The sequence below is a fragment of the Astyanax mexicanus genome, chromosome 20, assembly GCF_023375975.1.
Source record: "Astyanax mexicanus isolate ESR-SI-001 chromosome 20, AstMex3_surface, whole genome shotgun sequence".
In the NCBI taxonomy this organism is placed as follows: domain Eukaryota; kingdom Metazoa; phylum Chordata; class Actinopteri; order Characiformes; family Acestrorhamphidae; genus Astyanax; species Astyanax mexicanus.
The window spans coordinates 10,725,313-10,752,128 of NC_064427.1; the positions used below are offsets into that span (position 1 = coordinate 10,725,313).

General features: G+C 54.2%; 6 non-coding genes and 4 pseudogenes across 6 annotated transcripts; all 10 read left to right on the forward strand.

Annotated features, from left to right (window-relative positions):
• Positions 1-4,072: 4,072 nt before the first annotated feature.
• Positions 4,073-4,281, forward strand: LOC125785062 (U2 spliceosomal RNA; annotated as a pseudogene).
• A 530-nt stretch (positions 4,282-4,811) lies between these two features.
• Positions 4,812-4,928, forward strand: LOC125785246 (U5 spliceosomal RNA). The gene has a single exon (XR_007427874.1). It is a non-coding gene; the product is annotated as a U5 spliceosomal RNA (small nuclear RNA).
• Positions 4,929-5,355: 427 nt separating this feature from the next.
• LOC125785046 (U2 spliceosomal RNA) lies at positions 5,356-5,560 on the forward strand (annotated as a pseudogene).
• A 533-nt stretch (positions 5,561-6,093) lies between these two features.
• LOC125785247 (U5 spliceosomal RNA) lies at positions 6,094-6,210 on the forward strand. Its single transcript, XR_007427875.1, has one exon. It is a non-coding gene; the product is annotated as a U5 spliceosomal RNA (small nuclear RNA).
• Positions 6,211-6,411: 201 nt separating this feature from the next.
• Positions 6,412-6,601, forward strand: LOC125785064 (U2 spliceosomal RNA). Its single transcript, XR_007427694.1, has one exon. It is a non-coding gene; the product is annotated as a U2 spliceosomal RNA (small nuclear RNA).
• A 5,050-nt stretch (positions 6,602-11,651) lies between these two features.
• On the forward strand, positions 11,652-11,825 carry LOC125785056 (U2 spliceosomal RNA; annotated as a pseudogene).
• A 548-nt stretch (positions 11,826-12,373) lies between these two features.
• Positions 12,374-12,490, forward strand: LOC125785248 (U5 spliceosomal RNA). Its single transcript, XR_007427876.1, has one exon. It is a non-coding gene; the product is annotated as a U5 spliceosomal RNA (small nuclear RNA).
• Positions 12,491-12,917: 427 nt separating this feature from the next.
• On the forward strand, positions 12,918-13,122 carry LOC125785050 (U2 spliceosomal RNA; annotated as a pseudogene).
• A 525-nt stretch (positions 13,123-13,647) lies between these two features.
• Positions 13,648-13,764, forward strand: LOC125785251 (U5 spliceosomal RNA). The gene has a single exon (XR_007427879.1). It is a non-coding gene; the product is annotated as a U5 spliceosomal RNA (small nuclear RNA).
• A 12,108-nt stretch (positions 13,765-25,872) lies between these two features.
• Positions 25,873-26,054, forward strand: LOC125785063 (U2 spliceosomal RNA). The gene has a single exon (XR_007427693.1). It is a non-coding gene; the product is annotated as a U2 spliceosomal RNA (small nuclear RNA).
• Positions 26,055-26,816: the final 762 nt, after the last annotated feature.

The window sequence follows — 26,816 nt, forward strand, 5'->3', positions numbered from 1 at the left end:
ACCCCCCTCCATACCCTCCGGGAAGAGGCCTCGGGAGCGAGAGGAGAAATTCAAGAAGAGGAAGAAGGCGGGCCCCCCTGTGGCGGCGCCCGTGGGAGCCCCTCCCCCTTGTTCACCCCTGGCCCCCAAACCAGAAGAAGCCAGCCTGCCGGTGTCCGAGGATACCCCGCCAGAACCATCTGGGTCCGAGGACACCCCACCACCACCGCAGGAGTATGGGGGCAGGGAGGCCCCCCCCAACGAGTCAGCATATTTGGAGGGGGTGGCTCCTCTCCCCACGAATGAGAGGAGAGGTTCAGAGAGGGGCTCCCCTGTTTTAGTAGAGTTTTAATTGTTATTTTAGTTTGGTTTTAACCCCCTTTTTTTTGTTATGGCAGATTTTACTATTTTAACCATCAACGTCAGAGGGCTTCGAAACGCGGTTAAGAGGGCAGCGGTGTTCCAGGATCTGGCATCTATCTCCCCGACCATTTGCTGTTTGCAAGAGGTTCACCTGCGGGACCAGAGGGACGAGGCACTTTTCTCACACCAATGGAAAAGAGGTATGGCCTACTGGAGCGTGGGTGGCGTCCATTCCTCGGGTGTGGGAATCCTGTTGGGAGACCGCACCTTTGAGAAGGTAAGCCCGTTTACCATCTATCAAGGTAGAGCACTGGGCTTAGACGCCACTTGGAGAGGCCAAAACATCCGAGTTTTGTGCATCTACGCTCCAGTAGATGCCTCGTCCCGTATTAACCTTTTAGAAGTTCTGGCCCCCTTTTGTATAACAAATAGGCACTTAATCGTGGCAGGTGATTTTAATATAAATTTAGAGGGGGGTGATGATGTCAGTCGGAAACACTTTCAGAAGCTGTCCAGCGATTTCAGCCTTACTGACGGTTTTAAATTTTGCAACCCCGGAAATCCAGGCCACACCTGGCATAACACTCGAGGGGCACAAAGCCGCCTAGATTACATATTAGTGTCCCCCACTATAGTTGTTAAAAAAGCCTCCTTGACCCCATGGTGGTTCTCTGACCATATGATGGTAGAGGCCACAGTTTCCATTGATGCCCCCTCCATAGGCAGAGGGTATTGGAAACTGAACGTGGAGATCTTGGAGGAAAGAGAGTATCAGACTCTCTTAAGAGATCACTTTGCAGTCTGGGCAGACTGCAAGGGTGACTTTGCTTCTCCGTCTGCATGGTGGGAGCACATTAAAGAGAGAATCCGTGCTCTGTCAAACCACTATAGCAGATGCCGCAAAGCTGAAAAGCTGAAGCGGGTAAGAGATTTGGAGAAGCAATTGAAACAAGAGTATATAGACTCTAACAACGGGGGGACACTGGACCTAGATAAGGTGCAGGCCCTCAGAGCTGGGCTCAGGGTACTGCACGAAAGGTCGGCGGCTGATAGCCTGTTTAATGCCAGGGTTCAGATGGCAGAGGAGAACGAAACATGTTCTGCCTCCTTTTTTCAAAGGGTTCGGCAGGCCCGAGAGGAGAGATGTTTTACATCTCTTATAGACTCGGAAGGTAGGACCTGTTCGGACCCGGCCCGGATGATGGAGGTTGCATATGGTTTTTATTCTGCGCTTTTTAACAAACGTAACACGGATCATGAAATTGGGGAGCAATTTTTGTCGCACCTAGAGACGCGCCTTCCGAGCACGGCTCGAGACAGCCTAGAGACCCCCTTTAGTTTGATGGAACTGACCGATGTACTTGGGAAAATGAACCGGCGTAAGGTCCCGGGCCTAGATGGGCTCCCAGTAGAATTTTATTCTACCTTCTGGGATGTCCTCGGCCCGGTGATGGTGGAGGTAGCCGAGGATGTGCACCGACAGGGCAGGCTCACAGGGAGCATACGGTCAGGAGCTCTCTCCTTGTTGTACAAGAAAGGAGATCCGAGAGATCTAGCTAATTGGAGACCCCTGACCATGCTGTGCGTTGATCTTAAGATCTTCGCCAAAGCCCTGACAGAGCGCCTGAAGAAATCCATGTCATGCCTGATCCACAGTGACCAGACCTGTGGGGTCCCAGGGAGATCGGCAACCTGGAATCTCCACCTAATCAGGGATGCCATCTCCTGGGTCGGAGACAGAAATGTCCCGCTGGCGCTGGTGAGCTTAGATCAGGAAAAGGCTTTTGACCGAGTAGACCACCGCTTCCTCAAGAGGGTGTTGACGACACTAGGGTTTGGGCCCAAGTTCCTTAGATGGCTTTTTACGTTATACGCTGAGGTTGGTAGCCGTGTTTCCATCAACGGCCACCTGAGCGACTTAGTACCGCAAGTGAGTGGAGTGCGACAGGGGTGTCCTCTTTCCCCTTTACTCTACGCGCTCTATATAGAGCCACTTGCAGCAGCCATCAGAGCCCACCCAGAGATAGATGGTCTCCCCCTCCCGGGGGGCGGAGGAAAAGTGGTCAAACTGGCCCAGTATGCAGACGACACTACGTTGTTTGTATGCTCGGATCGGTCACTCAGGTTGGCCTTAGACATGGTGCAGGCGTTCGGTAGAGCTTCCGGTGCGGCATTGAACCTTGGCAAGTCGGTAGTCAAGTACTTCGGCAGTTGGACGGATCGAAGGGACATTGTTGGGGGTTTGGCCCTCAGCGATGGTCCTTTAAAGATCTTGGGGGTCTCCTTCATGGCAGAAGGGGCTGCTCGAGCCAACTGGGAAGAGCGTTTAGCTCTGGCCAGGCGCAAGATGGGGCTGTGGAAAGCTAGGTCCCTGTCCTTTCTGGGTAAGGTACTGGCATTAAAAGTAGATGTCCTTCCCTCACTGCTGTATTTGGCTCATGTCTACCCCATGCCCCGCTGCATGCGGCGTGGGCTCACCAAAGACGTTTTTAGTCTCGTCTGGGGTGGTAGATATGAGTATGTTAAGAGGGAAGTGATGTACCTGGGAAAGGACAAGGGGGGGAGGGATGTACCTGATTTCCCTCTCAAGCTGGATTGCCTGTTTTCTGCTCAGCTCTGTGCACGCCTGGCAGCTCCCCTAGTACACCCCCACCAATATTTTGTGCGGTTGTGGCTGTCCTGGCCAATGCGGTCTCTAGTGAGTACGTGGTCCAACTCCTGCCCAAAGGCTGAGACCCTACCGGATCACTATAAGCACCTGGTTAGATGGAACAGGTTGCTTCCGGCGGGGTTGAAGCCCGAGACCTTTGTTAGGCACCGGGCTTTGTATAAAGCCGTTCTGGAGGCCCGAGGTACTCGCACTGTGGTGGGTTTGGAGAGGGACACATGGTCTAGAGTACAGCCTAAAGGGTTAGACAACCGGCTGCAGGACCTGAATTGGCAATGTGTTCATGGCAAGTTGCCAGTCAGGGATGTTCTGTATAGGCACGGGCTCACCAGACACCCGCGCTGCCCCAGAGCCACATGTGCCAAGGAGGAAACTCTTGGTCACGTGTTTTGGGACTGCGGGTATGCGCGGGTGATCTGGACCTGGATAGCCGACCTATGCAGGGCATTTGACCCGCAGTTTGTTTTGACCAGGGAAAAGGTCATACGTGGGTGGCCTCAGGATACCAGGTCTCCCTTCTTGTCCCAGATGTGGTTGGTGGTGAGCATTACCAAGCGAGAGCTTTGGAACGCTCGCACCGACCTCATCCGCAGAGGGACAAACCTGGAAACCGAGGGAATGTATAGAAGGATCCGGGCTGATTTGTTTTTTCGGATGGAGCTAGATGTCATCCGGTGGGGGTACCACGCAGCGAAAGAGAGGTGGAAGGGCCTCTTTGAGCTGTAGTTCCCGCTGTTGGAAAGACACGACTCCATCCCGTGATTCAATGAATCACTTTTGGTTTTAAATTTATCTGCCTTTTATATAGGAGGGGTTTTAACTGCTTTTTTTTTTTTTTTTTTTTTTTTTTTTTTTTGATTTGTTCGTTTGCCCAGGCACAGCCTACACATGATATAGAGAAGTGATTTTTGAGAAGAAAATATTGTTTAATCTCATTTAGAATTTTAAAATCTAAATAAGTTATTTTTTACGGGTTTATTTTTTAGATAATAAATTTTGTTTTAAATTTTTATGGGAATGATGAAAGAAAAGTAACCTAGTGTAGAACAATATACTGGTGAAATGATTTCTGACCCAAAGAAAAAAAAAAAAAAAAAAAAAAAAAAAAAAAAAAAAAATCTGTTCTTATCAGTTTAATATCTGATACGCCCTCTATATGAGGGCTACATATTAAATGGATTTTTAGAACAGGGAGCCAGAACAGGAGCTTGCTCCTTCTGCTCCACGCATCGACCTGGTATTGCAGTACCTCCAGGAGCGGTGCACCTTCCTTACAGCGGTGCAAAGAAAGAAGAAACGACTGGGTCGTTGGCTGAGTACTTGAAGAGTGCTTGATTTTTTGTGGGGGAGGGGTCGGTTCTTGTGATTTGTCTTGTGTTTTTTGAAGTGAATGAATGCATGTTTGTGTTGTTGTTCTTGTTCTGTTTATTTATTTATTTATTTATTTATTTAACGACGTTGTTTCCGGCAGGGGGGAGGGTCTTTTTCGAGCGCGTTCCGTTTTCCCTCCGTTTTTGTTCTTTTTTTTTTTTTTTACATTTTTTCTTATTTTGTTATATGTGATATGTCGTTTAGCCGTTTAGCTGGTCTCTTTGTGTTCTTTTGTGTCCCTTTGTGCTCTTTAGGCAACCGAGACTGTACCCGCCCAGGCGTGACATCATCAGGAATCGGGCGCGTTAACTGGAGGAAAAGACAGAAAAGTCGACGGTTGCCTTCCCTCTCGAGCTTCCTTCGCTCCCTGCCTTCCTCCAGCTGTCTCGGCCCTTTTTGGACCTCGGAGGGCTCTGCGGAGTTACGGGTATAGCTCGGGTTTCTCTTCATTCACGTATAAATCTTTCGCCTTTTACTAAAGATTTCCGTGGAGAGGAACGTTGACGAGTATTGTTTATTTTTTGAAGGCTTTGCTTTTAGCAAAGCTGCATATTTTGGTCAATAAAAGAAATCAAATAAATAAAGAAAGAAAGAAAGAAAGAAAGAAAAGGAAAGGAAAAAGTCAAACCTCTTTGAACAACGGCTAGAGTAGGGAGGCATTAATTGGCTGAGAAATCTGCTGGCTTCGCCGCTTAGTAGCTACATAGTAAAAAGAAGGGCCCCGCAACCAGGTGGCGATATTCGGGTTATCGCTTCTCGGCCTTTTGGCTAAGATCAAGTGTAGTTATCCGTCCTGCTCTCCGGCTGGGGGGTTTGGATGGTGTTTGTCTTTGCGGTCAATCCCCGGTGGGGAGCTGCTTGGGCTGCTCGCTTGGTTGCTGATTGGTTTGGGTTGCGATCCACGGCCTTGGGGGGGCGGTTCGGGCACTGTTTGTGTCTGCTTCTGTCGTGCTCTTGGCTGTGTGGACAGTATGCTTGATTGAGGCCTTGGCTGGGAAGGCGACTAGGGCTGGCCTACAGAAAGTATCTGTTCTTATCAGTTTAATATCTGATACGCCCTCTATATGAGGGCTACATATTAAATGGATTTTTAGAACAGGGAGCCAGAACAGGAGCTTGCTCCTTCTGCTCCACGCATCGACCTGGTATTGCAGTACCTCCAGGAGCGGTGCACCTTCCTTACAGCGGTGCAAAGAAAGAAGAAACGACTGGGTCGTTGGCTGAGTACTTGAAGAGTGCTTGATTTTTTGTGGGGGAGGGGTCGGTTCTTGTGATTTGTCTTGTGTTTTTTGAAGTGAATGAATGCATGTTTGTGTTGTTGTTCTTGTTCTGTTTATTTATTTATTTATTTATTTATTTAACGACGTTGTTTCCGGCAGGGGGGAGGGTCTTTTTCGAGCGCGTTCCGTTTTCCCTCCGTTTTTGTTCTTTTTTTTTTTTTTTTTTTACATTTTTCTTATTTTGTTATATGTGATATGTCGTTTAGCCGTTTAGCTGGTCTCTTTGTGTTCTTTTGTGTCCCTTTGTGCTCTTTAGGCAACCGAGACTGTACCCGCCCAGGCGTGACATCATCAGGAATCGGGCGCGTTAACTGGAGGAAAAGACAGAAAAGTCGACGGTTGCCTTCCCTCTCGAGCTTCCTTCGCTCCCTGCCTTCCTCCAGCTGTCTCGGCCCTTTTTGGACCTCGGAGGGCTCTGCGGAGTTACGGGTATAGCTCGGGTTTCTCTTCATTCACGTATAAATCTTTCGCCTTTTACTAAAGATTTCCGTGGAGAGGAACGTTGACGAGTATTGTTTATTTTTTGAAGGCTTTGCTTTTAGCAAAGCTGCATATTTTGGTCAATAAAAGAAATCAAATAAATAAAGAAAGAAAGAAAGAAAGAAAGAAAAGGAAAGGAAAAAGTCAAACCTCTTTGAACAACGGCTAGAGTAGGGAGGCATTAATTGGCTGAGAAATCTGCTGGCTTCGCCGCTTAGTAGCTACATAGTAAAAAGAAGGGCCCCGCAACCAGGTGGCGATATTCGGGTTATCGCTTCTCGGCCTTTTGGCTAAGATCAAGTGTAGTATCTGTTCTTATCAGTTCTCCATGTTTAAGGTGGAAAAACTTTCTGATAATTCACATAAAGTGGTGATTGTCAGAATGTTTAATGAAACCGTAACAGGAGAAGACATTGTTACATGGCTGGCTAGATTCTGTACCGTTAAAAGCCCACCTATCAAGGTTCTGGACGAGGACGGCATTTGGAACTGCTCGTGGCGAGTTCCCATTAAACAATGGGAAGACCCGAGCAGTTACTTAGGCCTGAGACAGATACCGTCTATGATAGTGCTGGGTGAAAACCGCGGTTACATCTTTTACCAAGGTATGCCCAAACTATGCCGCAAGTGCGGAAAGTTTGGGCACCTTGCAGAGGCATGTGCAGAAATTGTGTGTGGGAAGTGTAGAGAAATTGGGCACACTTATGAGGAGTGTCCCAATGGCAGAAGGTGCAATCTTTGTGGTGAGAATTCCCATCTCTACAGAGATTGCCCAAAATCATTTGCCAACAAATTAAAGGCCACCAAAATGGCCGCCAGGCAGCATGGCCAAGAGGAGCAGGAGAAGGAGAAGGAAATGGAGGAGGAAGGGGCGGTCCCTGAGGTTTTGGCGGGAGATTCAAATCTCCAGCCGGCCTCAGGGAATGGCCATGCTGCAGAGGGCGGGGCTAGCATCCGGGCGGAGTCACAGCAGGAGCTGGAGGCCACACCCCTCCAGCCTGAACAAGGAAACAAGATGGTGGTGGAGCAGGAGGAGGAGGAAACCAACTCCTCCATGGTGACGGTGGAGGAAGGTGTAGTGGCCTCCAGCGGGGGTGAGTCCACCGACTCACTCCCAAACGCTCAGGTGGGGAAAAGACCTGCGGAGTCTCCTCTGTCTGTATTGATAGAGAAAAAACAGAGGGCCGCACAAGGTTCAGCCAGTTCTTCCTCGGAAGACCTGAACCGGCTGTGGCCCGCTGGTTCTCCAAATGAAGTTTCTTTCCTCCAATTCAAGCTTACATCATCAACACCTAAGGCCCCCACAGCATGTGACTGTGGGGAACCAGCGGCAGGAGGCACCAGCTCACCTCCTCTCTCCAAAATAATGGAGATTAAGGAAGAGCAGGTGTCACAGTTACTTTAAGTAACTTTTAAATGCCTTTTTAAACTGTTTTTATTTCAGTAGTCTCTTTTAAATGACTTTTTAAATGAAGTACCTGTTTTATAACCATAAATGCTCATGGCTCTTACCATTTCAACCATTAATGTTAGAAGTGTGAGAGCCTCCACTAGAGCAGAGAGCGTCTTGTCCCTTTTAAAAGATATAAAGTCAGATGTGTTTTTACTACAAGAGTGTGCTTTGCCGTTTATGAAATCCTACAGAGATTGGGAGCAGCGATGGGCTGCGGGTCCCTCTCTCTGGAGCGGCTCACACTACAACAGAGCCGACGGTGTTGCCATTTTAATTAAAAACCCCCATATTCTGGTGAAGGGCAGCACAGTGGTGCGAGACGGACGGGCTCTTTTAGCAAACCTGACTTTTTTAGGGACGGACTTTAACATTTTAAATATTTATGGTTTTAATGATAAAAATGACAGGTACGACCTTTTAGAAGACCTGCAGCCCCACATGTTAGGGAGGGCTCCTTTAGTGGTGGGAGGGGATTTTAACTGTGTTTTAAATAGGAAAGATAGGAAAGGGAAGGGGGATGATTTTAAATTAGATAAGACATCACTTTTATTACAGGGGATAGTCAAGGATTTTAAATTAGTCGACTGTTTTAAAACAACGCATCCAGGGGAGGAGGGCTTCACCTGGTTCAGTGGTGATTGCGCCCGTGCCTCCCGCATCGACTACATTTTTACGAGAGACTGCCCACCAAGCGATGCTACATTATCCCCCATGTTCTTTTCTGACCACCTCATGCTCTCCTGCACCCTGTCTCTCCCCACCGGTGTGACTGTAGGGGGAGGGCTGTGGAGACTGAACTGCTCCCTGTTACAAGATAAAGAGATAATTAGGAGTTACAGGGAGCAGTACAGTCTCTGGCAGACCCTCCAAGACTGCTACGATTCACGCGCACAGTGGTGGGAGATGGTGAAACAAAGGACCCAGATTTTTTTTAAGAAAATAGGGAAGGAGAAAAAGAATAGGGAAAGACGGTGCATGTTGGGGCTGCAAAAGAGACTACAGCGTTATTTTAACCTTTTAACCAACGGCATAGATTTTAGTGAAGAAATAAAAGAAATAAAAAGGGAAATGTCGGTTTTAAACAAAATAAAAAGTAAAGCAACTATTTTAAGAAGCAGGGAACAGGAAGTTGAGGAAGGGGAAAAATGTACTCGATATTTTTTTAAGAAGATTTTATCAAGGGGGGGAGGGATTGTAAATATAACAAAAGATGAGAGGGAAGAAAAAACAACGGGAGGGATTTTAAGATTGACAGAAGAATTTTATGAAGAGTTATATAAAGAAAAGAGAGTACATCCTGAGACAATGAAGGAGGTTTTAGATTTTTTAGACAAAACTATTAGCAGTCAGGATGTTTTAACAAGTGATTTTACAGGTGAAGAAGCTTTTAAATGTCTTAAAGGTTTTAAAAAAGGTAAGTGCCCGGGAGAGGATGGACTCCCCGTGGAATTTTATTTGACCTTTTGGGACATTTTAGTAACTGACGTTTTGACTGTTTTTAACGAATTTGAAAACCTTGACCGACTTCCAGACAGTTTTAGAACAGGTATAGTTAGCTTACTTTATAAGAAGGGCGACAAGACCGACTTAAGAAACTGGCGACCGATTACCCTTTTAAACTTAGATTGTAAACTTTTTAGTAAGATTTTATCCAGACGTATGTCTTTGGTTTTAGAGGACGTGATCCACCCGGATCAAGCCTGCGCCGTGCCCGGAAGGAAGATCACAGACAGCCTAGTGATGGTTAGAGACGTCATCTGTTTTGCGAGAGACAGAAACATTCGACTGATAGTTCTAAATTTAGATTTTGAGAAAGCTTTTGATCGGGTCTCGCACCAGTACCTGTTTCAGGTACTGCAAAAAATGGGGTTCCCAGGGAGGTTCATTAAGTGGGTGGGGCTGCTTTACAATAATATCAGCAGCAAAATTCGTGTAAACGGGCACCTCACAAAAGCGATCAGTGTACGCTCTGGCGTCCGCCAAGGGTGTTCGTTATCTCCGCTTCTGTACGTGGCATGTATAGAGCCGTTGGCGCAGATCTTGAGCAAGGATAAATGGATCAAAGGACTAGACTTGCCAGGTGGACTGACGGCGACCTGCACACTTTTTATGGACGACGTCACGCTTTTATGTTCTGACTTTTTATCGGTCCAAAGAGCATTGGACGTGACTGACTGGTTTGGAAGGGCCTCGGGCGCTAAGCTCAATAGGAGCAAGTCCGAGGCCCAGCTCTTTGGGCCTAGAGGGAACATCGACTTGAACCTGGACGTTGATTTTAAAGTAAATGATATTAAAATTTTAGGACTCAAATTCGACAAAGAGGGTGGTGGACGGGGCAACTGGACTGACGCTTTAGCTAGGGTCAGGCAGAGATTGGGATTCTGGGGACTAAGACAGTTGACGATGGAGGGCAAGATTTTAATCATTAAAGCCGTGATTTTACCCTTGCTTTTATTATTGTGTTCTGTTTTTAGTCCCCCGAGACGATTTCTTTTGGGTCTAGACCGGGCGATCTTTTACTTCCTGTGGGGGTCCAAGTGGGAGCGACTGAGGAGGACGGAGGTTAAAAAGAGAAAGGAGAATGGAGGGAAGGGGCTCCCAGACCCCCACCTGTTTTTAGGAAGCAAGTTCGCTGCTTTGCACGTGAAGTATGCGACAGACCCCTCCAGACAGAACAAGACGGCGGTGATGGCGAGGTTCTGGATGGGGTCGTACTTGCAAAGTTTAAAGATTTTAAAACCTGATCTTACGACCCCAGTCTCTTTTACCCTACCCTTTGAATATGATTTTATTAGAAAGTTTTTAAACAAGTATTTTTTAGACAAAGAGGATGTCACCATTTTAACTAATGCCAAGTCTCTTGTTTCTCTTGTGCAGGACCGGGAGGAGGTGAGCCCAGTCCCCGGCCTCACACTCGGTGAGGCCAAACAAGTTTGGAGGAACGCCGCCCACCCCGCTCTTCAGAACAAGCATAAGGACCTGTCGTGGATGGCTGCCCATGAGATCCTCCCGGTCAGGGCCGTGATGCACTCCCGGGGCATGGCGAGGAACCCCATCTGCCCGCGGCCAGGGTGTGGCGAGCCCGAGACCGTGCGGCATGTGCTCTGGGAGTGCAGCGTGGCGAGGGACCTGTGGGCCTTAACCGGCCCCCTGCAATGCCCGTGCCTGCCAGCAGGGGAGGTCCAGCCCACGTTTTACCGGCTAGCGGTAAACGGGGTGGGCCAGGGCCTCGACAAGATACCAGCAGCCGACTTCGCAGCGCTCTGGTCCACCCTGAATCACGTGAAGGCCGCCATTTGGACCTCCCGCAACCTGCTGGTGGGGAAGCGCGTGACGGTGCCCCTGCACGCACTGTCGGCGCTGGTAACATCTTCGCTGCAGGGGACACCGCACGGCGACATTCGGAGGAGGGGGCCGGGGTCTCACGCAGGGGGGTCCAGACCACCACGGCGCCTGGCTCCCGTAGATGCACCCCGTTAACACGGACACAGTAAAAGGAGCAGCGGGCACAGGGGAGGTTCTCCGCTGAGCCCAAAAACGACAGAGGCGTCTCTTCTGAGGAGCGGAGTGGAGCCTGCTTGTTAGGGGCTCACCCCGGTTTTGCACAAAGAACAATTTTAACCGATTTTATGGACTATTGCGATTCCTTTTAAACTGGTTTTCACGAATTTTTAAAACATGGACTTGCACTGGACTCCCGTTCCCAAAACACGTACACACACACAAACAAAGAAAATAACAACAATGTGAAAAAAAAAAAAAAAAAAAAAAAAAAAAATGAAGTTGTCAGTGTTGTGAGGGTGATTTTATCTTATTGTACCTTTTTTATTTTTTTTATTTATTTATTTCAACAATGGGATTTATGGAATTTAATAAAGACATGGGGAGGGGAAACTATGGTTTTAAAACGAAATGAAAACGTATTTTAAATGGAATGAAACGAATATTTGTTTTGACTGATGATTTGTTTTAAAATATATGTAAATGTTGTGTACTTGGCTTTTATGCAAAAATGTTTTTACTTGGCTTTTAAAGAAAAAAATGTATGGTGACAATAAAAACTTTTCGAAAGAAAAAATCTGTTCTTATCAGTTTAATATCTGATACGCCCTCTATATGAGGGCTACATATTAAATGGATTTTTAGAACAGGGAGCCAGAACAGGAGCTTGCTCCTTCTGCTCCACGCATCGACCTGGTATTGCAGTACCTCCAGGAGCGGTGCACCTTCCTTACAGCGGTGCAAAGAAAGAAGAAACGACTGGGTCGTTGGCTGAGTACTTGAAGAGTGCTTGATTTTTTGTGGGGGAGGGGTCGGTTCTTGTGATTTGTCTTGTGTTTTTTGAAGTGAATGAATGCATGTTTGTGTTGTTGTTCTTGTTCTGTTTATTTATTTATTTATTTATTTATTTAACGACGTTGTTTCCGGCAGGGGGGAGGGTCTTTTTCGAGCGCGTTCCGTTTTCCCTCCGTTTTTGTTCTTTTTTTTTTTTTTTTTTTTTTTTTTTTTTTTTACATTTTTTCTTATTTTGTTATATGTGATATGTCGTTTAGCCGTTTAGCTGGTCTCTTTGTGTTCTTTTGTGTCCCTTTGTGCTCTTTAGGCAACCGAGACTGTACCCGCCCAGGCGTGACATCATCAGGAATCGGGCGCGTTAACTGGAGGAAAAGACAGAAAAGTCGACGGTTGCCTTCCCTCTCGAGCTTCCTTCGCTCCCTGCCTTCCTCCAGCTGTCTCGGCCCTTTTTGGACCTCGGAGGGCTCTGCGGAGTTACGGGTATAGCTCGGGTTTCTCTTCATTCACGTATAAATCTTTCGCCTTTTACTAAAGATTTCCGTGGAGAGGAACGTTGACGAGTATTGTTTATTTTTTGAAGGCTTTGCTTTTAGCAAAGCTGCATATTTTGGTCAATAAAAGAAATCAAATAAATAAATAAATAAAGAAAGAAAGAAAGAAAAGGAAAGGAAAAAGTCAAACCTCTTTGAACAACGGCTAGAGTAGGGAGGCATTAATTGGCTGAGAAATCTGCTGGCTTCGCCGCTTAGTAGCTACATAGTAAAAAGAAGGGCCCCGCAACCAGGTGGCGATATTCGGGTTATCGCTTCTCGGCCTTTTGGCTAAGATCAAGTGTAGTTATCCGTCCTGCTCTCCGGCTGGGGGGTTTGGATGGTGTTTGTCTTTGCGGTCAATCCCCGGTGGGGAGCTGCTTGGACTGCTCGCTTGGTTGCTGATTGGTTTGGGTTGCGATCCACGGCCTTGGGAGGGCGGTTCGGGCACTGTTTGTGTCTGCTTCTGTCGTGCTCTTGGCTGTGTGGACAGTATGCTTGATTGAGGCCTTGGCTGGGAAGGCGACTAGGGCTGGCCTACAGAAAGTATCTGTTCTTATCAGTTTAATATCTGATACGCCCTCTATATGAGGGCTACATATTAAATGGATTTTTAGAACAGGGAGCCAGAACAGGAGCTTGCTCCTTCTGCTCCACGCATCGACCTGGTATTGCAGTACCTCCAGGAGTGGTGCACCTTCCTTACAGCGGTGCAAAGAAAGAAGAAACGACTGGGTCGTTGGCTGAGTACTTGAAGAGTGCTTGATTTTTTGTGGGGGAGGGGTCGGTTCTTGTGATTTGTCTTGTGTTTTTTGAAGTGAATGAATGCATGTTTGTGTTGTTGTTGTTGTTCTGTTTATTTATTTATTTATTTATTTATTTAATGACGTTGTTTCCGGCAGGGGGGGGAGGGTCTTTTTCGAGCGCTTTCCGTTTTCCCTCCGTTTTTGTTCTTTTTTTTTTTTTTTTACATTTTTTCTTATTTTGTTATATGTGATATGTCGTTTAGCTGGTCTCTTTGTGTTCTTTTGTGTCCCTTTGTGCTCTTTAGGCAACCGAGACTGTACCCGCCCAGGCGTGACATCATCAGGAATCGGGCGCGTTAACTGGAGGAAAAGACAGAAAAGTCGACGGTTGCCTTCCCTCTCGAGCTTCCTTCGCTCCCTGCCTTCCTCCAGCTGTCTCGGCCCTTTTTGGACCTCGGAGGGCTCTGCGGAGTTACGGGTATAGCTCGGGTTTCTCTTCATTCACGTAAAAATCTTTCGCCTTTTACTAAAGATTTCCGTGGAGAGGAACGTTGACGAGTATTGTTTATTTTTTGAAGGCTTTGCTTTTAGCAAAGCTGCATATTTTGGTCAATAAAAGAAATCAAATAAATAAATAAATAAATAAAGAAAGAAAGAAAGAAAGAAAGAAAGAAAAGGAAAGGAAAAAGTCAAACCTCTTTGAACAACGGCTAGAGTAGGGAGGCATTAATTGGCTGAGAAATCTGCTGGCTTCGCCGCTTAGTAGCTACATAGTAAAAAGAAGGGCCCCGCAACCAGGTGGCGATATTCGGGTTATCGCTTCTCGGCCTTTTGGCTAAGATCAAGTGTAGTTATCCGTCCTGCTCTCCGGCAAAGGGGTTTGGATGGTGTTTGTCTTTGCGGTCAATCCCCGGTGGGGAGCTGCTAGGACTGCTCGCTTGGTTGCTGATTGGTTTGGGTTGCGATCCACGGCCTTGGGAGGGCGGTTCGGGCACTGTTTGTGTCTGCTTCTGTCGTGCTCTTGGCTGTGTGGACAGTATGCTTGATTGAGGCCTTGGCTGGGAAGGCGACTAGGGCTGGCCTACAGAAAGTATCTATCTGTTCTTTTAAGAACGGTCTACGCTTGCCTAAAAGAGCATGGCCGGGAGAGCGCCAACATCGGCCCAAGTGGTGCGACTTAAAAACACGGTTCGGCTGGAGCTGCTTCTTGAGGCGGATGCTGCGGACAGGACCAGGTTCGGGTGGGACTTCGTGGTCCAGAGGATCCTTCGGGACTTCGCGGGACTGGGCCAGTCCAAGATCTTCTGCCTCCAGGACTTCGCGGCGGGTTTCATGGACGTCACCCTGGCGGCCTATTCGGACTGCACTGCTCTGTTCGCCCGGTGCAGCAGAGGGATGGGGGAAGAGGTGCTCCGGGGACTCCGCTGCGTCCCCCTCTTCGCGATGGACGAGGTCCCGGTGACGGTCCACATCTACAACCCGCACGTGGAGGATGGGATCGTCCAGGCCTTCCTGGGGAGATACTGCTCCTCGGTGTCGCCGGCGGAGAGGGTGAAGGGCAGGTTCGGGATCTGGAACGGCAAGAGGAGGTACCTGGTCCAGCTTGGGGTGGACCCGGCCGTCCTCGGGGGACTGCTCCACCCCCCGGGGAGCTTCGCCATCGGCCCGCACCTGGGGTTCCTCCATTACCCCGGGCAGCCCCTCTACTGCCGCCGGTGCGGCGGCCCGGGGCACACGAAGGAGGCCTGCTCGGGGCGGAGGTGCAGGTTCTGCCAAGCGGAGGACCACGGGACGGCTGAGTGCGGGGCCCCCAAGACCTGCAGCCTCTGCGGGAGCGAGGGCCACCTCTTCCGTTCCTGCCCTTCCCGCCGCGGCACCTATGCGAGCCTCTTCACGGACGATTTCCAGGCCGTCAACCGGGACCGTGCCCCGTCTGAGGAGGCCATCGCTGCACCGGCTGGCGGGGTGCCTGCTGGACGCCCGTCCAAGCCCGCCGTCGAGGTCGACGGAGATCCAGGGCCCTCCACCGCCCACCACGGAGGGGTCCCTCCACCTCGTCCCGCCACGCCGCCGCCGCAGCAGCCACCGCCTCCCCCACCATCCGCGGAGGTTCCGGCCGAGCCGGTCCCGGAGGACCTGCCGGCGGGACAGCAGTGGCAGCAGGAGGTGCCACCTACTCCGGAGGATGCCGTCGCCGAGACTCTGCCGGGCCCCGCCGGCGAGTCCACGGGCCTCGGGCCGGCCCCACCGCTGCCCGATTCCTGGACGCCCATGGACTGGGCGGAGGTGTTGGAGGGGATGGAGCCCGGTACACCCATCGTGCGGCCCGGGTGGGCGGCAATCGCCGTCCCCGACAGCCTGCCAGCGTCGGATCCCCCTGTCCCCGCGCCCACCAGGGAACGGGACCCTCAGCCTGAGGAGGATGGCCAGAAGGCCAAAAGGTCCAAGGTTGAGGAGGCCCGGGAATTCGACCTCCTCGACCCAGCCAGTGTGCTTTTGCCGGGGCCGGGCCAGCGGGCGGACGACGCTCCCCAGGACCCCAGCACGGACTGGTCCCCGCCCCTGCTGGACTGCTCCTCTTCATCTGACCAGGAGGAGGCGGGTCAACGGTCTGAGGAGGGGTGGGACAGGGTATCTACCAGGCGGTCGAGGTCTGGGCGGGGTAAGGGGAAGGGGAAGACCAAATGACCGCCCAGTCCCATTATCCCCTAGGGGATGGGGCAGGGGTTGGGAGTGATTGGGGACAGTGGGATTTTGTTTTCGGCGTGGAGGGCGGGGTTTGTGGGTGGATGTGGGACTGTGGGGTTTCTTTGGGGCGGGTGGAACTTTTGTGGGTAATGGGTTGGGGGACTGTGTTGGTTTTGAGGGGGTTTATGCGGGCGGGGGTGTTGGTGGGACTATGTTTGTTGTGGGTGGGCCTTTGCGGGAGGGGGGATTTTGTGGGACTGTGTTCGTTGTGGGTGGGCCTTTGCGGGAGGGGGGATTTTGTGGGACTGTGTTCGTTGTGGGTGGGCCTTTGCGGGAGGGGGGTTTTTGTGGGACTGTGTTCGTTGTGGGTGGGCCTTTGCGGGAGGGGGGATTTTGTGGGACTGTGTTTGTTGTGGGTGGGCTTTTGCGGGAGGGGGGATTTTTTGGGACTGTGTTCGTTGTGGGTGGGCCTTTGCGGGAGGGGGGGATTTTGTGGGACTGTGTTTGTTGTGGGTGGGCTTTTGCGGGTGGGGGGTTTTGTGGGACTGTGTTGGTTTGGGGTGGGTTTGTTGTGGGTGGGGGGTTTATGGGGCGTTTTTGTGGGGTTTTTGTGGGTGTGTGGGACTTTGTTGGGTTGGGCGGGGTTTTTGCAGGGTTTGGTGGGGTTGTGGGGTGGGGATCCGTTTTCTGGGTACGGCGGTAGGGGGGAGGGAGGGACTCCACCGTTTTAGATATGTGTAGACTGACGGTGGGGTCCCTCAACGTTAGGGGTATCAGGGATGGGGTTAAGCGGGAGGCCGTCTTCCGGAGCTTGCGAGCGTTCCGCTGCGAGGTCCTGTTTGTGCAGGAGTGCCACTTGACCTCGCAGCGGGATGCAAGCTTATATTCGGCCCAGTGGAAGGCGGGCCCCTCGGTGTGGGGGGTGGGGGAAGGAGTGGCGGACGGAGTGGGCATTTTGTTTGGCTCCGGGGACTTCTCGGTCCTGTCCGTTCAGTCCCCGGTGCCAGGACGCATCATTTGCGTCGACGGGGAGTGGAGGGGCATTGCCCTCAGGGCAATAGGAGTGTATGCTCCTGCCAGCCCGGCCGGTCGGCGAGGGTTCTTTGCCCACCTGGAGCCCCTGTTGTTCACGAACAAGGTCCTCGTCGTAGGCGGGGACTTTAACGTGGACCTCGACACAGGGGCCGGGGGGTTGGAACTGGCTAGGATAGTGCAGACTGCCGGGCTGGTCGATTCGTACAGGGTCGTCGAGCCCCAGGGGGGAGGACACACCTGGTGTAATTCCAGGGGTGACGCCTCCCGCCTGGACTACATCTTTGTCCGGAACGGAGCTGACATCTTAGCGTGTTGGTCCAGACCGTTCTGGGGCTCCGACCACTGTTACGTGGGAGTTGCCCTGCGCATGCATTTGGGGGGGCGTGGGAAGGGGGTATGGAGGATGAATGTCGCCCTCCTACGGGATCCGGCCTTTTGCGCCGTTTTCCGGACCCTCTACCCCACATGGAAGAGGATGAAGGTCCTCTATGCCACGGCGGGGGAGTGGTGGGAAGACCTGAAGGAAAAGGTCGCCACCCTCTGCCGGTGGTGGGCGAACGCGGCCGCTCGGAGGAGAGAGCGGGCGATCCGTAGGTGGTCGTGCGACCTGCGAGCCGCCTGGCGGGACCGGAATCAAGTCCGGATCCGGGAAGCCAGTGAGGCCTTGAGGTTTTACCCCGAGGCCCAGGCACGCGGGTACTGCAGACAGGCTCAGCACCAACGGATCAGGGAGGATGAGCGCCCTACGCGCTTCTTCTTTGACTCTGTCAAGAAGAGGCAGGCTAGGGTGCACATCCCGGGGCTCAGGTCGGAAGACGGGACGCTCCATGAGGACACCGACGGAATGTTGGTGGCGGCCGCGGCTTATTTCGCCAGAATGTTCCAGGCCCGGGACGTACCGGGAGACGGGGCTCTTGCCTTCCTGGACGCCGTGGAGGGACGGCTGTCGGAAGAGGAAAGGGCCCTCCTGGAGGGAAACGTCACCCCCGCAGAGGTGGAGAGCGCAATGCTCTCCCTGAAAGGCGGCGTGGCCCCCGGAGGTGACGGGCTGCCTGTAGAGTTCTACAGGAGCTTTTGGCCCCTGATAGGTCCGGAACTGCTGGACATGTACGCAGAGGCCGGAGGTTTGGGACTTTTCCCACCCTCCGTTCGGAAGGGGCATGTCACCCTTCTGTACAAGAAGGGAGACAGGACCGACTTGGCAAACTGGAGGCCGATAACATTGCTGACGGTTGATTATAAGATCTTTGCCAAGGTGCTGGTCCGACGCCTCAAGGGAGTCATGGCTTCCCTGGTCCGTCCGGATCAAACCTGCGGGGTGCCCGGGCGCACAGGCAGTATGAACTTGGCTCTCATACGAGACGCCATTGCCTGGGCGGAGCAGCGCCGGGTGCCCCTGGCGGTGCTGAGTCTGGACCAGGAGAAGGCCTTCGACCGGGTTAACCACGCCTTCCTCTTCGCAGTTCTGCGTAAGATGGGCGTGGGCCCGGGCTTCCTAGCCCTAGTACGACTTCTTTATACAGAAGTCACCAGCAAGGTGGGGGTAAACGGCCACTTCTCGGCCGAGGTCGAGCAGAAGGGAGGGGTACGACAGGGGTGCCCGCTGTCTCCCCTGCTCTACGTCCTGTACATCGAGACGCTGGTCGAGCGGCTGCGACGAGAGCCTGCTTTCGGCGGCCTGCACATCCCGGGAGGAAGGGGTCTCAGCGCGAAGGTGGCGATTTACGCCGACGACGCCACCCTCTTCCTGGGAAAGGACCGGGACTTTGATGTCACAGGACGGATTCTGGAGGAGTTCTCGGTTGTGACCGGAGCCCGCATCAACAGGGCCAAATCGGCCGTGTTGTATGTCGGGGGATGGGCCGGGAGGGCCGACGTCCCCGGCGGGTACTCGCTCTGCGAGGGTGGCCTCAAGATACTGGGGGTCACCTTCTGGAGGGAGGACTCGGCCCAGAAGAACTGGGACGCGGCTTTAGCAAAGCTGCAGGTCAGGGCGGCGCGCTGGAGCGAGAGGGATCTCTCGTTGTCCGGCAGGGTCTTGGTGGTGAACTCGGACTTGCTGGCTGGCCTGAACCACCTGGCCTACGTCTTCCCAATCCCTTTCGTGACGGGAAGACGGGTCGAAAGGTGCGTTTTCACCTTTGTGTGGGGCGGGAGGTACGAGCAGGTCGCTAGGACGACCATGTACCTCCCGGTCGCCAGGGGAGGTACAGGGGTGTTCTGCGCGCCGGTGAAGGCCGCGACTTTGTTCGTGGCCTTCCTGGCGAGGCTGGTCGAGGGCAACGGAGGACACCCCGCCACCCTGTTCGCGAGGTTCTGGCTGGGGTTCGCCCTGAGAAGGGCGATCCCCTGGAACGGGATGGCGCCGTGGTCCGTCGACCGACCCTGGCATTACGCCAGGGCGGCCGACTTTGTGAAGGACCACCCGTGGTGCACGGAGGACGGCGCCGTGCTCGACCACCGGCGCCTTTACGCGCGGTGGCGGGACGGAGCCGGGGAGGGCGGGACGGAGCCGGGGAGGGCGCGACGATACGCCCGCCGAGGGCGCCCAACTTACGTTGGGCGGCCCTACAACCCGGCTGGTTGGACGGGGCCAGCAAGGACCTGCACTGGTTGGCCGCCCTCGACCGCCTCGCGGTCAGGGAGCGCCTGCACAGGCACGGGATCAGCCACACCCCCGCGTGCCCGATGGGCGTGGCGTGGTCTTGCCCCGTCGCGGTTCGCTTCTGGGCGGCGGTCTCGGGATGGTGGAGGTCGACCGGTGCCGGGTCCGTCCCGACCAGGGAAATGATTCTGTACGGGCATGGATTGAGCGCCGTGCCCCGCAGAGAGGCCAGGCCTCTGTGGACGGCCGTCTCCGTGGCCAAGTGCGTGCTCTGGGGCACGCGCTGCGAGTGCCTAGGTAGCGGAGCCGCGGCCGGACACGAGGCACCTCTTCCTCGCCTTTAAGGCGAGGTACGCCACGGTCTCTCAGGCGGGGCGGGAGCCCGGAGAAGGGATCATCAGGGTGGGCGTGGGGGGCAGGGGAGAGAGGTCCGGCTTTGCGGGCCCGACGGTGATGGGGAGGCCCTGGTGGCCCCGCGGATGATTGTCCGCGGGCAGGTCCTCTCGCTCTCTCTCCGGGGGAGGGTTGGGGTCTACGTCCGCTCCGTCCGTCCGCTGACAGGGTGGGGGGTAGGGGTAGGCTGATTTGGGCTGTTTGGGCAGGTTGGGGATAAGGTGGGTTGTGGTTTGGGATGGGTTGGTTGTCTTTGGGGATTTGGGGAAATGGATGTTGGGGTGTTGGTGGTGGGTTGCAAATGTGTAAATGAGTGTATGGCCTGTGGAAATGGAACAATAAACGCGCTGGCTGATAAAAAGAAAAAAATCTGTTCTTATCAGTTTAAGATCTGTAAGAACGAGCCCCAAGCAACCTGTTCCATCACATTCCATCGCAAAACCAGGTGCGGAGGCCGAGAAGCGAAGCTCGTGAAGCTCGTAGAGCTTTTAAGGAGATTTTAGAATTAGTTAAGAAGATTATTATTTTTAGTAAAGTTTTTAGATGTTTTTACAGGAGTGATGAGAAAAAGTAACCTGGTGAATTATACTGGTGAAATTTCTCTGACCTAAAAAAAAAAAAAAAAAAAAAATCTGTTCTTATCAGAACAGAGCACAGAGAACAGGGCTAAAAGAGCATGGCTGGGAGAGCGCCAACGTCGGCCCGAGTGGTGCGACTCAAGAACACGGTTCAGCTGGAGCTGCTTCCCGATGCGGATGCTGCGGACAGGGCCAGGTTTGGTTGGGACTTCGTCGTCCAGAGGATCCTCCGGGACTTTGCTGGACTGGGCCCGTCGAGGATCTTCTGTCTCCAGGACTTCGCAGCGGCGGGCTTCATGGACGTCACCCTGGCGTCCTACTCGGACTGCGCTGCCTTGTTCGACCGGTGCAGCAGAGGGACGGAAGAAGAGGTACTCCGGGGACTCTGCTGCGTCCCCCTCTTCGCGATGGATGAGGTCCCGGTGACGGTCCACCTCTTCAACCCTCACGTAGAGGATGGGATCGTCCAGGCCTTCCTGGGAAGATACTGCTCCTCGGTGTCACCGGTGGAGAGGGTGATGGGCAGGTTCAGGATCTGAAACGGCAAGAGGAGGTTCCTGGTTCGGCTTCGTGTGGACCCGGCCGTCCCCGGGGGACTGCTTCACCCCCCGGGGAGCTTCGCCATCGGCCCGCACCGGGGGTTCCTCCACTACCCCGGGCAGCCCCTCTACTGCCGCCGGTGCGGCGGCCTCGGCCACACGAAGGAGGCCTGCACGGGGCGTAGGTGTAGGTTCTGCCAGGCTGGGGACCACGGGGCCGCGGAGTGCGGGGCCCCCAAGACCTGCAGCCTCTGCGGAAGCGAGGGCCACCTCTTCTGTTCCTGCCCTTCCCGCCGCGGCACATTTGCGAGCCTGTTTACGGACGATTTACAGGCCGTCAACCGGGACCGGGCCCCGTCGGAGGAGGACGCCGCAGCACCGGCTGCCGGGGCACCTGCCAAACGCCCGTCCAAGCCCGCCGCCGAGGACGACGGAGACCCAGGGCCCTCCATCGCCCACCACGGAGGGCCATCTCCACCCCACCCCACCACACCACCGCAGCAGCCACCGCCTCCCCCACCATCCCAGGAAGCTCCAGCCAAGCCGGTCTCGGAGGACCTGACGGCGGGACAGAGGCAGCAGGAGGCGCCGCCGACTCTGCCAGACGCCGTCGCCGAGACCCAACTGGACCCCTCCGGCGAGTCCACCGACCTTGGGCCGGCCCCGCCGCCTTCTGACGCCTGGACGCCCATGGACTGGGCTGAGGTGTTAGAGGGGATAGATACCGGTCCGCCCCTCGTGCGACCTGGTTGGGCGACTGTCACCGTTCCTGACGGCCAGCCAGCACCGGACCCCCCTGCCCCCGCTCCCGCCAGGGAACTGGACCCTCAGCCTGATGAGGATGGCCAAAGGCCCAAGAGGTCCAAGGTTGAGGAGGCCCAAGAATTCGACCTCCTCGACCCTGCCAGCGTGCTTCTGCCGGGGCCGGGCCAGCGTGCTCTCGACGCAACCCAGGACCCCAGCACGGACTGGTCCCCGCCCTTGCTGGACGGCTCCTCGTCGTGCGACCAGGAGGACCCAGGTCAGCGGTCTGAGGAGGGTTGGGAGAAGGTGGCCACCAGGCGGTCGAGGTCTGGTGGGGGAAAGGGGAGGGAAAAGAAGAAAAAATGAGGGCCCTGTCGCGGAATCCCGTAGGGGATTGGGCAGGGGTTGGTAATAAGGTGGGAAAGTGTGACTTTGTTTCGGTGGAGAGGAGGGAGTTTTTGTGGATGGTGGGACTTCTTTGGGGTGGCTGGACTTTTTGTGGGTGGTGCGTTGTTGGAATGGCTAGGTCTTGGGGTTTTTTTGCGGGTGGGGGGATTTGTGGGACTGTGTTGGTTTGGGGTGGGTTTGTTGTGGGTGGGGGGTTTATGGGACTGCTTTGTGGGGTTTGTGGGTGTGTGGGACTTTGTTGGGTTGGGGTGGGTTTTTGCGGGGTTTGGTGGGGTTGGGGGGTGGGGTTTCGTTCTCTGGGTATGGCAGGAGGGGGGAGGGAGGGACTCCACCGTTTTAGATATGTGTAGACTGACGGTGGGGTCCCTCAACGTTAGGGGCATCAGGGACGGGGTTAAAAAGGAGGCTGTCTTCCGGAGCTTGTGTGCGTTCCGCTGCGAGGTCCTGTTTGTGCAGGAGTGCCACTTGACCTCGCAGCGGGACGCGAGCTTATATTCGGCCCAGTGGAGGGCGGGCCCCTCGGTTTGGGGGGTGGGGGAAGGAGTGGCGGACGGAGTGGGCATTTTGTTTGGCTCCGGGGACTTCTCGGTCCTGACCGTTCAGTCCCCAGTGCCTGGACGCATCATTTGCGTCGACGGGGAGTGGAGGGGGATTCCCCTCAGGGCGATCGGGGTTTATGGTCCTGCCAGCCTGGCCGGACCGCGAGGTTTCTTCGCCCACCTGGAGCCCCTGCTGTTCACGAACAGGGTCCTCGTCATAGGCGGGGACTTCAACGTGGACCTGGACGCGGGGGCCGGGGTGGTGGAACTAGCGAGGATCATGCAGACGGCCGGGCTGGCCGATGCGTACAGGGTCGTCGAGCCCCAGGGGGGAGGATGGTGCAATTCCAGGGGTCACGCCTCCCGCCTGGACTACATCTTCGTCCGGAACGGTGCTGACATCCTGGCTGGTTGGACCAGACTGTTCTGGGGCTCCGACCACTGTTGTGTGGGAGTTGCCCTGCGTATGCAGGGGGGGGGGCGTGTGAAGGGGGTATGGAGGATGAACGTCGCCCTCCTACGGGATCCGGCCTTTTGCACCGTTTTCCGGACCCTCTACCCCACATGGAAGAGGTTGAAGGTCCTCTATGCCACGGCGGGGGAGTGGTGGGAAGACATGAAGGAAAAGGTCGCCAACCTCTGCCGGAGGTGGTCATGCGACCTGCGAGCCGCCTGGCGGGACCGGAATCAAGTCCGGATCCGGGAATCCAGTGAGGCCTTGCGGTTTTACCACGAGGCCCAGGCACGCGGGTACTGCAGACAGGCCCAGCACCAACGGATCAGGGAGGATGAGCGCCCTACGCGCTTCTTCTTTGACTCTGTCAAGAAGAGGCAGGCTAGGGTGCACATCCCGGGGCTCAAGTCGGAAGACGGGACGCTCCACGAGGACACCGACGGGCTGCCTGTAGAGTTCTACAGGAGCTTTTGGCCCCTGATAGGTCCAGATCTGCTGGAGATGTACACAGAGGCCGGAGGCGTGGGACTTTTACCACCCTCTGCAAGGAAGGGGCATGTCACCCTTCTGTATAAGAAGGGAGACAGGACCGACTTGGCAAACTGGAGGCCGATAACATTGCTGACAGTGGACTACAAGATCCTTGCCAAGGTGCTGGTCCGACGCCTCAGGGGAGTTATGGCTTCCCTGGTCCGTCCAGATCAAACGTGTCGGGTGCCCGGGCGCACAGGCAGTATGAACTTGACTCTCGTTTGGGATGCCATTGCCTGGGCAGAGCAGCGCCGGGTGCCCCTGGCGGTGCTGAGTCTGGACCAGGAGAAGGCCTTCGACCGGGTTAACCACGCCTTCCTCTTCGCAGTTCTACGGAGGATGGACGTGGGCCCGGGCTTCCTAGCCCTAGTACGACTTCTGTACACAGAAGTCACCAGCAAAGTCGGAGTGAACGGCCACTTCTCGGCCGAGGTCGAGCAGAAGGGAGGGGTATGACAGGGGTGCCCGCTGTCTCCCCTGCTCTACGTCCTGTACATCGAGACACTGGTCGAGCGGCTGCGACGAGAGCCTGCTTTCGGCGGCCTGCACATCCCAGGAGGAAGGGGTCTTAGCGCCAAGGTGGCGATTTACGCCGACAACGCCACCCTCTTCCTGGGAAAGGACCGGGACTTTGAGGTCACAGGCCTCGGTTGTGACCGGAGCCCGCATCAACAGGGCCAAATCGGCTGTGCTGTATGTCGGGGGATGGGCCGGGAGGGCCGACGTCCCCGGCGGTTACTCGCTCTGCGAGGGTGGCCTCAAGATACTTGGGGTCACCTTCTGGAGGGAGGACTCGGCCCAGAAGAACTGGGACGCGGCTTTAGCAAAGCTGCAGGTCAGGGCGGCACGCTGGAGCGAGAGGGATCTCTCGTTGTCCGGCAGGGTCTTGGTGGTGAACTCGGACTTGCTGGCTGGCCTGAACCACCTGGCCTACGTCTTCCCAATCCCTTTCGTGACGGGAAGGCGGGTCGAGAGGTGCGTTTTCACCTTTGTGTTGGGCGGGAGGTACGAGCAGGTCGCTAGGACGACCATGTACCTCCCGGTCGCCAGGGGAGGTACAGGGGTGTTCTGCGCACCGGTGAAGGCCACGACTTTGTTCGTGGCCTTCCTGGCGGAGGGAAAAGGAGGACACCCCGCCACCCTGTTCGCCAGGTTCTGGCTGGGGTTCGCCCTAAGAAGGGCGATCCCCTGAACGGGCACGGCGCCGTGGTCCCTCGACCGACCCTGGCATTATGCCAGGGCGGCCGACTTCGTGAGGGACCACCCGTGGTGCACGGAGGACGGAGCCGTGCTCGACCACCGGTGTCTTTACGCCGGGTGCAGGGACGGAGCCGGGAAGGACGTGAGGATCCGCCCGCCGCGAGCGCCCAACTTAGGTTGGGTGGCCCTCCAGCCCTGCTGGTTAGATGGGGCGGGTAAGGACCTGCACTGGTTGGCCGCCCTCGACCACCTCGCGGTCAGGGAGCGCCTGCACAGGCACGGCATTAGCCACACCCCCACGTGCCCGATGGGCTGCGACGGGGAGGAGACCGTGGACCACGCCATGTGGTCTTGCCCAATCGCGGTCCGCTTCTGGGCGGCGGTCTCCGGCTGGTGGAGGTTGACCGGTGCCGGGTCCGTCCCAAGCAGGGAGATGATCCTGTACGGGCAAGGGTTGGATGCCGTGCCCCACAGAGAGGCCAGGCCTCTGTGGATGGCCGCCTCCGTGGCCAAGTGCGTGCTCTGGGGCACGAGCTGCGAGTGCCTCAGGGTAGCGGAGCCGCGGCCAAACACGAGGCACCTCTTCCTCGCCTTTAAGGCGAGGTACGCCACGGTCTCTCAGGTGGGGCGGGAGTCCGGAGAAAGGATCATCAGGGTGGGCGTGGGGGGCAGGGAAGAGAGGTCCGGCTTTGCGGGCCCGACGGTCATGGGGAGGCCCTGGTGGCCCCGCGGATGATCATCCGCGGGCAGGTCCTCTCGCTCTCTCTCCGGGGGAGGGTCGGGGTTTGCGTCTGCTCCGTCTGTCCGCTGACAGGGTGGGGGGTGGGATAGACTGATTTGGGCTGTTTGGGCAGGTTGGGGATAGGGTGGGTTGTGGTTTGGGGTGGGTTGGGTTTCTTCGTTGGGGATTTGGGGATATGGATGTTGGGGGCTGGGTGTGGTGGTGGGTTGGGAATGTTTAATTAATTTGTATGGCCTGTGAAAGTAAGAAAATAAATGCGCTGGTTGCTAAAAAGAAAATCTGTTCTTTTCAGTTTAATATCTGATACACTCTCTATATGAGAGCTACATATTAAATGGATTTTTAGAACAGGGAGCCAGAACAGGAGCTTGCTCCTTCTGCTCCATGCATCGACCTGGTATTGCAGTACCTCTAGAAGACTGTACCCGCCCAGGCGTGACATCATCAGGAATCAGGCGCGTTAACTGGAGGAAACGACAAAAAAGTCGACCGTTGCCTTCCCTCTCAAGCTTCCTTCGCTCCCTGCCTTCCTCCAGCTGCCTCGGCCTTTTTGGACCTCGGAGGGCTTTGTGGAGTTACGGGTATCCAAGGTACCCAACACATGACCAGTATGTTGAGTTGTTGTCTTCAATCATAACTACCCATACCTGAAAGAGAACTTTGGATCAGGCTATGTAAGTATTTAACATTAAACTTTTTTCTTGGTGTAAATGGGTATACGTTGGTGCCTAATTTTTCTGATTGTTAGGATGCTTTGCATTTGCATTCTGTCCAATTTAAAAAGGAAAGACGTCCCTTGGTCAGTGATGAAGAAGTGGCCAGAATGAGAAGAAAGTTTGCCATTACAGGTTCTGGCAGAAAACGTACATCTGAGGTTGTCCAAATACCACTTAATGCAGTGAGAACCCCTGTAAGTACAACAGAACCCGTACACTGTATCTGTGTAGATCTTACATTTCACTATCATTTATCGTCTATTGTGACAGTTAATGATGAATGTATTAATAATGGTCCTACTGCAACAGAAGTGTTTGTGGAGGAAAGAAACAATACTGAAATTGTGAAGACTATGGCTGAAGAGGTAAAGAAAATTCGCCCAGATATCATGTTCCTGCAAGAGCAAATGACAAAGACAAGAGAGTACCGAAGGACATATATCCTCTCTCATCCTACAAGAGAGATTTTGATGGAATT